This window comes from Aquarana catesbeiana, linkage group LG09, assembly GCF_042186555.1.
Source record: "Aquarana catesbeiana isolate 2022-GZ linkage group LG09, ASM4218655v1, whole genome shotgun sequence".
Classification (NCBI taxonomy): Eukaryota; Metazoa; Chordata; class Amphibia; order Anura; family Ranidae; genus Aquarana; species Aquarana catesbeiana.
The window spans coordinates 36,801,467-36,815,021 of record NC_133332.1 but is presented as its reverse complement, the minus strand read 5'-3'; positions in this window follow the sequence as shown (position 1 = coordinate 36,815,021).

The window sequence follows — 13,555 nt, the reverse complement described above, 5'->3', positions numbered from 1 at the left end:
ATGAGGACGTTTACTATGGGAGATACTGGCATGTAGTAATTGGGAACCAGCAAGGATCTGCTTCTGTGCTTGGCTCAGTCTCACCGAAGGAGGAAAAGAGTGGAACTGGCAGAATCACCAGGTTTTTCATAAGACATTGCTAAATATTAACATATAAGACAAGCCTTACCAGATAATAATCCACCAATAAATATGTTTAAGATCATGTTTAAGGTTGGCATACACTTTAGCTTATTCAACATGAATGCCACTAGCTTGATCACACACTTATAAAAGGCTATGAAGAACTCTTAAGAAAAAAATGTTTTGAGGCATCCAATAGATTATCCGTTCATTATAAATGTTAACTTGAGTTTTACCGCAGCGTTCGCCTTGGCAGTCCTCATCTTTACTGGGAGAGTGTCTGCTGTAACGGTGTATCTAACCAATGATATCTTGGAGGAAACTAACATTTATTTAGCTGTTCCAATACTGGTATCTTGTAAACGACACAAATATTGCTGTTACCACTATTGTTTCATCTTATTGTTGCTTTTACTGTGATATATGATCACCATGTATTAAATATTTTTATGTATCTGTGATTTGTAAGTGTATCACAGGCTAGGCATTTTCTTTTACATCAAATGATTTTCAGGAAATAAGCTATACCATTGCTTTGCTTCATGTTTCAAAATAAAGCCTGCACAATCCTTTTAATATTTTGAAAAAACCCAATAAACTAGCAGCTAATACTATGCATGGTAGAATCAATATTAGGAATTTTCTTTAAAAGCTCAACTCTTGGAAGCTTCAACATTCTCTCATTGCAAGAGATAACTGCTTATTTAGATCTAGGGGGCATGGAAAAGCCGATATACTTACCAGATCCTTTACTAGACTGGTCCTTATAGCATCATCTTCCTAGTCTAAGGTCCTGCGCTCAAGACAGATGCAAGGTACAGTACATAGCTCTTAGTAAAAGTGCGCTTTTTTTTCTCCCTTAGATATAAAGAAGCGGTTAATCCTTGCAGTTTAGGGAAAGTTTTCAGATTTCCTGGAGTTCAGTTTTGAAGAATAACCCTAACCTACTTAATTTTGCTTTCACTACAACCCACCCATTTGTGGCAGCTGAATGCACAAAGTGCCAGTCTCTTTCCACTGTGTCCCCCTATAGTAGTCTTACTGCTACAGGGCGGCAGCTGTGCACCGCATCACATGTATATATGTGTGATCCGGCCCTTCCGGGTAGGGTACGCATATACACGCTGGCTCTTTCCGGCTGTAATCCTACAACGGGAGCACCACAGACTCGATGTATGCCAGCACCTGCCGATTGTTTAGTAAACAGGCAGAACAGCGATCTGCATATGTAAACAAGGCAGATCACCGTTCTGTCAGTAGGGAAGGCATGGATCCTGTGTCTCTGCAAAGCAGGGACACTGATATATACCTTCCCTTAGTAAAAGCACCGCCCACACAGTACACAAACACTGGCTAGGCACATATTTAACCCTTTGCCCCTGATGTTAATCCCTTCCCAGCCAGTGTCATTAGTACAGTGACAGTGCATATTTTTAGCACTGATCACTGTAATAATGTCACTGGTCCCCAAAAGGTGGCAAACGTGTCATTGTCCAAATTGTCCGCCACAATATCGCTGTCCCGCTATAAGTCGCCGATCGCCGCCATTACTATTAAAAAAATTTTAAATATCCCATGGTTGGTAGATGGTTTAACTTTTGGTTTGCGCAAATCCATATACGCTTATTGGCATTTTTTTTTTTTTTTTTTTTACCATAAATATGTTGCAAAATACATATTGGCCTAAATTGATGAAGAAATTTGATTTTTTTTCTTTTCTTTTTTTATTGGATATGTTTTATAGCAGTAAAAAATATTGATTTTTTTTTTTTTTTCAAATTTGTTGGTCTTTTTTTGTTTTATAATGCTTTTTTTTTTTTTTCGGTCATGACCCTTCTGACTGCAGTACCGATGCCGCCCGGCATTTGGCCCGTGTGTACTAGGCTTTACAGGGTAGATGGAAGTAGGTTTATGCTTAGTTAGAATTTGACTGGAAGTCAACTTTAGGCTTGATTCACACTATGAATCGCACAGGAACAACACTGCATTCCTGTTCAATTCACATGCGATTCAGTGTGGTGCATTTTGAGCCCATTCATTTTGAATGGGCTCAAGTAGCACCAAAGAAGTGCAGGTACCTTTTTTTCCCTTTTCATCTTTCAGGACAGCCACTATGAGAGAGTCTCCTCCTCTTCCTCAGGAAACACTGCGCCAGCCCATAAATTCTCACTTCCCCTGCTGGACCTCAGTGTTTCCTCCGGTGGGGAGACACAGTGCATTGGACCAGGCTGAGCAATCAGGGAGATTGTGGCCATGAAAAACCTCCTAGGGGAAGCAGTGGCTTCCAGGCAGCAAAGGATGCAGTGCTTACCGCCATCGGAAGCCAGCCCTTCCTCGTCGAGCGCGGCAGCAGGATGCGGGGGACCCCTATCGCATCCACAGGGCCACAGCAAGGAGGCAGTCCGCTCTCCCTGTACTTTGTATAGGCCGCATGTTTTTGGAACCAGCGGACCAGGCAACGTCATTTCCGGCAGAGGGTGGACGCTTCCCTTTGACCCGCGACTTCTGGTTCCGGGTCTCAGAGCTGATAGGGGGCCGGGCACAGGCTGGAGTGGAATGCGCACAGGCTGCGTGAGACTCCTAGAAGCAACCACCTGCAGTCATGTTAGAAGCGAATGCTACGACGCACAGTGGCACTACCGCCAGCCTTCCTAAGGTAAGAGCACCCTGGGGAAGGGTCCTCTTTATCCAGGATTGCCTCTCTGTGTATGGTTCCTATCTGGGGGGGGGGGCAGACCCCCTGGGTGGTCAGGGGGGGAGGCTCAGATCACCTCAGGTGTAGAAGGTCTAGTGCACTCCCTGGGTTGTATTCTGCCTACTTAAAGTAAAAGTATTTTCTTTATCATACATCACGGGACACAGAGCACCATAATAATGACTAACTGGGTTATACGCTACCTTTAGGTGATTGGACACTGGCAACCAATAGACGGTTCCTCCCATATAACCCCTCCTATACAGGAAATACCTCAGTTTTTTCGCCAGTGTCTTGAAGGTGATTGGTCAGGACTTTTGAAGCTCTTCAAAATTCTTCAAATAATGTCCCAGGGAGTAAGTTGTAATCGGATCCATTCGGATGACATAAGAAAGCTAAAGTGGATGGTACCCGAGCCTCGGTTCAAGAGCGAGGTTTTGCTTTTAATGTGTCCTATATGGCGTTGGACCCTTGTTAAAGCTGGTATTCCTGGTCATAACTTGCCCAAGGTAAACCAGAAGGGTGCCTTACAGGTTCAAGGGTGTGGACTCCAAAAAATGGGGGACCTGGTCCTTGCAGGTCCTCTGAGGCGCTATCCGCCGTGATAGGGGAAGATTGGGCCTGGTAAAACAGGCCCTGCTGCTTGGGACGGTGAGTACTCCCTTTGGGAATTTTTTATACACATTTCCTCTGTTCCACTGAAAACCTTATGCGTGTGTCTGGAATCTACAGATGGCCGGTATGGCGCACACTTATGGCGGGCGTGCACAGGTGTGCGCATGTGCACCGCTGTTGTGCGCGTGCACCCCTGGCGTGCGCACCATTGGTGTGCGCCGCTGCTGTGCGCGTCACAGATGCGCCACGTGCGTGGCGTGCATCTGGGCACGGCAGGTGCGGCGTGCATGCCGCTAGGCGCGCGTGCGCTTGGTCCACTGCCAGGTTAGGCTTTATAAGGAGCTGGAGCACTCCTGGCGTTTGCTGGGACAACACAGAGCGATACTTGGGCACGTGAGTCTGGAGGTTTTTGGACAGAGTTGCGACAGGTTAAACGGTACAGGGGGCAGGGCAGGCACAGGGGTAAGAGTACCTCCCTTGAAAACAGGAGACCAGCCCCATGCTGATGCAGCCTCTGTCTCCCCTGAAAGACCTGCGGCATCTGGCCTGGCTGAGCCATTGCATTTGTCAGGCATAGTGGCCACTACCAATATTCCTGCCTCGTCTTATGTTACTAAGGATGATTTGGCATCTGCATTAGCGGGCCTTGAAGGCAAAATAGCTGGCATGATTGTTTCTGTAACACAGGGAGAGAAGAAGTGGTAATAGATCTCCCTCCCCTGAGCCCGGGCCAAGTGGAGAATCACTAGAGCACCAGGACTCTTATAGCCAGATGGTCCAGGTGGGCAGAGGATTAGGAGGAAGTGGCCATTAAGGACCGGGAGGAAGGAGAGGCTGAGGACTCGGGTTCAGAGGAGCCAATTTCAGCCTCCCATTCCCAGAAATTGTTTATCTGATCTCTGACTGAGATGGCACGAGTCGGGTTTAAGTTACCCCAGGTTCAGCTGTCTGGACTCTCCTGTTCTACTTTGGGATCCTTGCGACCTCAGCAGGGTTCCCAAGCATTCCCTTTGCATCCATTATTGGAGCAGGTGGTTTACGCAGACTGGGATCATCCTGACAGGATATACTTACCTCCAAAAAGGTTTTCTATCTTAAATCCTATGGAGGAAAAGTTCAGGAAGAAATGAGTTACACCTTTGGTGGACGCCGCCATTTCTTCAGTGAATAAGAATTTAACCTGCCCAGTGGATAATGCCCAGGTATTTAAGGATCCGGCCGAAAAAAAGCTAGAGTCCTTATTAAAAGCCTCTTTTGCGGTGGCTGGTGCAGCACTTCAGCCAGCAGTTGCAGCTATTGGGATTTGCCAATCCCTAAAAGACCATTTTAAAAGGTTAATAAAAAAACCTGCCTTGTCAGGAGGAACCTACCGAGGAATTGTCGGAGCTTCCTCATGCTCTATGTTTCGTAGTGGACGCATTGAAAGACTCAACCCAGCAGATGTCTCGTTTTGCGTTACTGTTCATACATATGCGCAGGGTTTTGTGGCTAAAGAACTGGTCTGCTGAGACGCCATGCAAGAGGCTACTTGCAGCCTTTCCCTTCCATGGAGAACGCTTGTTTGGTGAGGATCTGGATAAATATATCCAAAAGATCTCTGGAGGAAAGAGTGCCCTTCTCCCTACTAAAAAAAGAGAGAAGCAACCCTCTTATAAAATTTCCAATGCTCCAGGACCTAGTGCTTTTTCCCCCAAGTGGTATCGATGGCCTCAGCCGTCTGGTTTTAAAAGGCCTCAGGGTCAGCCCTGGAATCAAAAGCCAGCCAAGTCCAACTCCAAGTCAACCTTGTGAAGGGACGCCCCCGCTCTCACGGGTGGGGGGCAGGCTTCAGCTGTTTTTGGATGCATGGGAAGATCTGGTCCAAGACAGATGGGTCATTTCCACTATAACACAGGGTTACAGAATAGAGTTACGGGAATTTCCTCCAAACCGTTTTCTATACTCAAGGGTCCCAACGGATCCAGAGAGAAGGAAATGCCTATTCCAAGCTTTGCAGCATCTGCTGAAGCAAGGGGTAATTGTCAAAGTTCCGCACGAAGAAAGATTCAAGGGGTTTTACTCAAACCTTTTTACCGTGCCGAAACCAAATGGGGAAGTAAGGCCCATTTTGGACCTCAAGGCTCTCAAACTCTTTGTAAACGTCCGGTCCTTCCGTATGCAGTCGGTTGGTTCAATAATAAAATCTCTGAGGAAAGGAGATTATTTAGCGTCCATAGATATCAAGGACGCATACTTTCATGTACCGATCTTCGGACCACATCAAAGGTTTCTGCGCTTCACAGTAGAGGGCCGTCATTTTCAATTTGTGGCACTGCCATTCGGTCTAGCCTCGGCCCCCAGGGTTTTCACAAAGATTCTGGCCCCGGTGTTGGCATCCCTAAGGTCCCAGAAGATCTCCGTGGTAGGATATCTGGACGATCTTCTGAGGGATTGCTCTTGCCCCATCCTGATCCAAAACGTGTCAAGAACAGTGCGGGTTTTACAACGCCTAGGTTGGATTCTAAATGTGGACAAGTCGGCCCTTTGTCCGACTCAAGCCTTTGGGGTATGTGGGTCTGGTCTTAAACACCGGCAAAGAAAGGGTGTTTTTACCCCCCTTAAAGGTCATTTCCATAGTGGAACTCGTCCAGAAGGTGAAAAAAGAACCAAGACTTTCTATTCGGCTGTGCATGAGGTTGCTGGGCAAAATGGTGTCATCCTTCAATGCAATTCAATATGCACAGTTCCACTCCAGGGTGTTCCAGAACAGTATTCTGGAAGCCTGGGACCGGTCTGCTTGAACCTTAGATCATCCTATGGTTCTGTCCTCACAGGTACAATGGAACCTCTCTTTGTGGTTAAAAACCAGCAATTTGAGAAAAGGAAAATCTTTTCCATCAACCGCTTGGAGAGTGGTAACTACAGACGCCAGTCGTCTCGGCTGGGGAGCAGTCCTGGAGGAGGCGTCTGTCCAGGGAATATGGTCCCAGGCAGAAAGGTCCTTGCCCATCAATCTATTGGAGATTTGGGCAGCTCGTCTGGCTCTGCGCTTCTGGACGTCCAGGTTACAGGGTCTCCCTGTCCGAGTCCAGTCCGACCACTCCACGGTAGTGGCATATATCAACCACGAGAGAGGTACCAGGAGTCGGGCAGCCCAAAGAAGTAAATTACATATTGATTTGGGCAGAAAAGCATGTGCCGTTTCTTTCAGCAGTGTTTTATACCGGGGGTGGACAATTGGCAGGCAGACTTCCTAAGTCGTCCGAAATTGTTGCCAGGGGAATGGTCCCTACATCCCAAGGTTTTTCTACAGATCTGCCAACACTGGGGGACCCCAGATGTGGATCTGCTGGCATCCAGATTCAATGCCAAGCTGGACAGGTTTGTATCCAGGACCAAGGATCCGCTTGCTGTCGAGATAGACGCATTAGTAGTTCCTTGGGATCAGTATTCTCTGATATATGCCTTCCAATCCAAATTCTGCCGCACTTACTACGCAGAATACAGGAGGAACGAAAGCCAGTGATCCTAGTGGCCTCGGACATCCTGGTACTCGGAGATTGTGAAGTTGGCAGTGGGGGACCCATTGGTCCTTCCGTGCCGTCCAGACCTGTTGTCTCAAGGACCCATATTCCATCCTTCTTTACGGTTGCTGAATTTTATGGCATGGCTATTGAGACCAGAATATTGAAAGGACGTGGTATTATGGGTTCAGTCTTGTCTACTCTGATAAACGCTAGAAAGTCTGTTTCTAGAGCTATCTATTATAGTCTGGAAGTCATACATTTCTTGGTGTGAGGAAAGGAAGTGGAACCCTCGTAGGTATACGACTGACAGAGTTCTGGCCTTTCTTCAAGTAGGAGTAGACTTGAAACTGGCTTTAGGGACAATTAAAGGACGGATTTCGGCCTTATCAGTATTTTTCCAAAGACCAATTACATCCCATTCTTTGGTACGAACCTTTGTCAAGGGAGTAACGCACCTGAGGCCGCCGGTTAAGCTGCCTTTATGTCCCTGGGACCTAAATTTGGTGCTGTCAGCCTTACAGAGTCAACCGTTTGAACCTATTGGATGTATTCCGTTTGTCCTATTATCCAGGAAATTGATGTTTTTTTTTGGTGGCTATAACGTCGGCTAGAAGGGTGTCAGAATTGGCCGCCCTTTCTTGCAAAGAACCTTTTTTTATTCTTCATCAGAACAGAGTGGTCATGTGCCCTCGTCCGAATTTTTTACCAAAGGTAGTTTCCAAATTTCATTTGAATCAGGATATCATTCTACCTTCCTTTTTTCCAAACCCTAAAACTAGGGAGGAAAGGTTGCTTCACTCGCTTGATGTGGTGAGGGCGATCAAAGTTTACTTAAAGAAGTCAGCTTCTTTTCGGAAGACTGACTGCCTTTTTGTCCTGCCGGAAGGTCCTAGAAAAGGACAGCCGGCAACAAGTTCAACTATATCTAGGTGGATTTCCCAGACTATTATCCAGGCGTATGGATTAAGGGGCAAGGTTCCACCTTGGGATTTAAAAGCACACTCCACTAGAGGGGTTAGTGCATCATGGGCAGTACGCCAACAGGTGTCTATGGCTCAGTTTTGCAAAGCGGCCGCTTGGTCTTCAGTTCATATGTTCACCAGGTTTTACCAGGTGGATGTTATATCTCTAAAAGAGACTGTTTTTGGCCACAGCGTGTTGCAGGCAGCTTTATAGTCTCTGGCCTGTTTGGGCTTAGAAATATTGTGTCCCCCCCCCAGTCAGGTGCATTGCTTTAGGACATCCCAATTAGTCATTATTATGGTGCTCTGTGTCCCGTGATGTACGATAAAGAAAAATGGATTTTTAATACAGCTTACCTGTAAAATCCTTTTCTTGAAGTACATCACGGGACACAGAGGTCCCTCCCCTCTTTTCTGTGATCGTCATTGCTTGCTACAAAACTGAGGTATTTCCTGTATAGGAGGGGCTATATGGGAGGAACCGTCTTTCTATTGGTTGCCATTGTCCAATCACCTAAAGGTAGCGTATAATCCAATTAGTCATTATTATGGTGCTTTGTGTCCCGTGATGTACTTCAAGAAAAGGATTTTACAGGTAAGCTGTTTTGTACATGTATTTCAGAAAGCTACAGAAAAGACAAAATCAACACATAGCTCTAAAAGAAAGTGTGCCTCCTGTAGCGATATTTTGGGGGAGTCATGGACCAAAGTGTTATGTAAAGACTGCATAGACTCCCTGGTTAGGGAAAGGGAAACTGAACAACAGTCTGGATTGACAGCCTTTGTAAAGGAGCTCTCATCCACCTTTTCATCATTCAAATCTCTTTTTGAAAAATTTCAGCTTCCCACTAATCCCGCTCCGCAGGATACAACCCCGCCACAGGCTCAGGGCTCTGCACCTGCCAAACCTGCTACTACAGTTATGGCAGAGGAAGTCTCAGGCCCTTCCGAGGTGGAGCTTAGGCAGCCAGAGAGTGGCTCTAGATATAAACTGTCCTTGGAGGAGGAAGAGGCCCACCTAGGGGCAATTTACACAACCCTCTGTATACGGGTGGACAAGAAACCCCTGACACTCCATGTCCTAATGTACAAAGGCTTGGGGGAACAGAAGAGTGAAGTTTTCCCAGTACATGACATACTGGTTGAAACAGTTAAAAAAGAGTGGCAGGATCCCGAAAGGAAACCCTTTTTCTCGAGGTCACTAAAGAGAAGGTAGGAGGATCCTGCGTCCATTTGGAACAAATGTCCCAAACTAGACGCCGCTTTCTCACAGGTCTCTAATCACACAGATCTGGCTTTTGAGAACATGGGGGGCCTTGGCAGATGTCATGGACAAAAGGATAGACTCTGCTTAAAAAGACTTGGGACTCAACAATAGGGAATTTAAAGCCAGAAATGGCGGTTACAGTTGTGGCTTGCAACTTAGAACATTGGCTCTCCAAAATTCTGGAGCACATTGAAGCAGGTACTGCCAAGGAAACTATTCTATCATCTTTCCCGATGATTCTGCAAGGAATCGTATACATAGCTGATGCCTCGGCAGAGTCGGCCCGCATGTCGGCAAGATCAGCGGCTCTGGCCGACTCTGCCAGAAGAGCCCTCTGGCTGAAAACTTAGCCTGGCGACAGCGCCTTAAAGATCAAATTGTGCGGGATACCATTAACGGGAGACCTTCTCTTTGGCCCAGGTTTATATACAGAAAAAACTTCTTCCCACTCAAGCGGAAAGCCCCAGCACAAACAAAGAAGGGGTTTTGTCCGCAAAAAAGTAGAGAGGCCCCTAAATGGGGGGTAAAGGAAAACCTGGGCCCAAAGAGGCAAGGGCAGAGGAGGGGTGATTTTTCGCCCTCCAGAGCAGCCCCGTAAGAGTCATTGACCCGTCAGGCAGGGTGGGAGGAAGACTGGGGGCCTTCCTTCCTCAGTGGGAGACAATCTCCCCCAACCAGTTCATCCTGGGGGCTCATAAGGGGGTACCTCCTGGAGTTCACAAGACCTCCCCCCACAAAGATTCCTCGTCACGCATCTACCCAAGTGCACGGTAAAGGCAGAGGCTCTGTTAAAGGCACTAAGGGATCTGGAAAATCAGAATGTAATTCGCAGAGTACCAAGGGTGGAGGAAGGAGAGGGATTTTATTCACACATATTCGTGGTGAGAAAACCCTCGGGAAAATTCAGACTAATTCTGAATTTGAAACCCCTGAACAAGTCAATTACCTACAAGAGATTCCTCATGGAGTCAATCTTCCCGTTCAGAGCCCTCTTACACCACAATTGTTTCATGGTTTCACCGGATCTCAGGGACGTGTATCTACAAGTCCCTATTGCAGAAACCTTTCAGAAGTTTCTCCGACTGGCAGTGGACTTAGACGGAGTAACAGTGCATCTACAATTTCAAGCACTGCCCTTCGGGCTATGCTCCTGGCCCCGCATATTTACCAAGGTCTTGGCGGAGGCCATGGCCTTTCTACGACTCCAGGGAGTGTCAGTAATAGCGTATCTGGACGACCTGCTCCTTTTTGCATCGTCCCCAGAGCAGCTAGTCAAAAATCTAGACCTAACAAAAAGGGTCCTGACAAACCTGGGGTGGTTGCTTAACTTAGAAAAGTCCAGCCTGATTCCTTCACAGCGTATTACGTACCTAGGATACCTGCTGGACTCAACACTCTTGAGAACTTTTCTCCCGACGGAGAAGATACTAAAACTGGACAGAGCAGTAGCATCTCTCCAGAGCAATCAGCAGGTCTCCAAACGGTCCCTACATGTCATCGCTGGGTCTGCTAACCTCTACCCTCTCAGCAGTGCAGTGGTCAGGACTACACTTTCCTCCCCTGCAGACCTTTGTGCTAAAGGTGTTGGATCACCGTCAAAGGGATCTAGACACCTTAGTACACGTTCCACATCAGATAAAAAGACCTCTTTGGTGGTGGAGGAAGGTAGCGAACCTGTCGCAGGGATGTCTCTGGCTCATCCCAGTTTCTCTGGTGGTAACCACAGATGCAAGCAGCAAGGGCTGGGGGGCACATCAGGGTTCCATTCCAGTACAGGGCACCTGGGGAGACAACGAACTAAAAAGATTGTCCATTTGGAAAGAGCTAAGGGCAGTCGGGCTAGCCCTCAGGTTTTTTAAGAAAGGAGCTCCAGGGCCACCACGTTCAGGTGCGGTCGGACAACTCGTCTGCCGTGACCTGCCTAAACAAGCAGGATGGGACTAGAAGCGGAGTCCTGCTGGCCCTAGCAACAGACATTTTGAGCTGGGCCGAGACCAACACTATCACTCTCAGCAATTTTTCTGAGAGGGGAGAGGAATGTGATTGCGGACTTTCTCAGCCGAAGGAAGCTGAGGGAGATTGGAGCCTCAACCAGGAGGTCTTCAACCTCGTATCCAAAAGATGGGGACTCCCGGAAGTGGACCTTTTCGCGTCAAAGGAAAATGCAAAAGTTCTCTTTTTTTCCCCTTTAAATGGAGGGGAAGGGAGCACTGGGGGTGGACACCTTGAGCCAGAACTGGCATTTCAGAACGTTATGCATTCCCACCGCCGGTATTATTGCCGGCAGTTCTGAGGAAGTTTCAAATGGAGAACACGTCTCTGATTCTAGTGGCGCCATATTGGCCAAAGAGGGCATGGTTTTCAGTTCTCAAGCAACTAGTTGTAAAACCTCCCCTATTCCTACCACCTCGGGAGGATCTCCTCTCACAGATACACCAGTGGAAGTTAGCGGCCTGGCTACTGAGGAGGGTATATTAAAATCTAAGGGATTTTTGAGAGAGATTAATCTCCACCCTCTTCAACAGCAGAAAAGAGGAGACACGCCGGATTTATAAAAAGGTCTGGCTATGTTTCAAGGAATGGTGCGAGGGAAGCTCATTCTCAGTGCAGAGCCCCACAGCTGTGTTGGAATTTCTACAGTGCAGGGCAGACAAGGGTTTATCGATAAGTACCCTTAAAAGTCAAGTGTCAGCACTCAGTGCTTATTTAGAAAGACCTCTGGCCACCAACCCGTGGGTAGTCAGATTCTTTAGGGCTCTGACTAGACAGAGACCAGTTCAAGGTCCACTTTACCCCAGGTGGGACCTATCCTTAGTCTTGCAGAGCTTCACAGGAGCCCCCTTTGAACCTTTAGAAAGATGTTTACTAAAGGAGATTACTTTACTTTAAAAACAGTATTTTTAGTAGCAGTGACAGCGAGATTGAGGCCTTATCAGTTAGACCCCCTTTTTGCGTTATTTTCCCAGATCGGATCGTTTTCAAGACCGATCCGGCATTTTTGCCTAAAGTGGCTTCTGGATTTCACAGAAGCCAGGAGGTAGTCCTACCCTCCATTTTGTCCCAACCACTCAGGGGAAAGGGAACTGAAATGTCATTCTTTGGATGTAAGGAGATGTATCCTACAGTACCTATAGCTGACCAAAACAGTAAAAGTCAGACTCCTTATTTTATTTTTCGGGGCCAGAAAGGGATACAGAGCGTCTCAACGCACTATTGCCAGATGGCTCAGAGCAACCATTGGCCAGGCCTATGCATTAGCAAGGAAAGAAATCCCTATGGGTATAAAGGCACACTCTACCAGAGCTTTGGCAGCTTCTCAGGCAGAAAGAGCTGGAGCAATGCCAGAACATATATGCAGGGCAGCAACATGGTCCAGCTACTCCACTTTCGGAAAACATTACAGAGTGGGCCTGGTGTCGGCAGGTGAGCAAGCCTTTGGGCGAAAGGTTTTGCAAGCAGTCCCCCCCTAACTGGTAAGTGCTCGTTTATCCTCTCATAGTGGCTGTCCTGAAAGACGAAAAGGAAAAATTAGAGTTACACTTACCGGTAACGTCTTTTCCAGTAGTCTTTCAGGATAGCCCTAGTTACCCACCCGAAAGTTTGGAGGGTCTTATAAAAGACCAGAACGCAGCATGATAATGATGGGGGATAGTATGTTATTAATGTGTTTTTGTGTCTCCCCAGCTGGCCGGAGGTGATCTTGAAAAAACTGAGGTCCGGCAGGGGAAGTAAGAATTTATGGGCTGGCGCAGTGTTTCCCGAGGAGGAGACTATCTCTCATAGTGGCTTTTCTGAAAGACTACTGGAAAAGACGTTATCGGTAAGCGTAACTCTAATTTTTTTTTTAAACCACACCACAACCGAATCGCATAGTCATTTTGTACCATGCAATCTGATGCAGGCAATAGCACTGTGTTTGCATCCTGAATTTGGGGTGTTAACTTTGTATTGACACCCACAGCAGATCGCAATAAGTGTGAACCTAGCCTTTAATGTGGCCATGACTCCGTAGGTTAAACCTGTGTGCTTAAGCCGTTATGAACACCGTAAAACAGAGTCAAGCTTTATTATCATTGTGTGATTTTTTTTTTTTTGCCCTGGAAAATAAGGTAGCTTATAATTTTTCACTCACAATTTAGCTTTGTGACTTGTTCGATTTATAACACTAAAATACACTACAAAAATGGGAATCAGAAACATTTGTGGGCTTCATTCACACAGGAACCTCTGTCAAGGCTTTTGAGAGCCCAGTTGTCAGCTATGGACATTTAAAGCCTCCATATCTCCTTTTTAAATGGTTTGTGTGGGCCAAGGTGGCCCACACAGACTATTTACAGCACTAACAGATGCGTTTGCTAGGCAAGCTGTATTGCCTGTATGTAGCCTC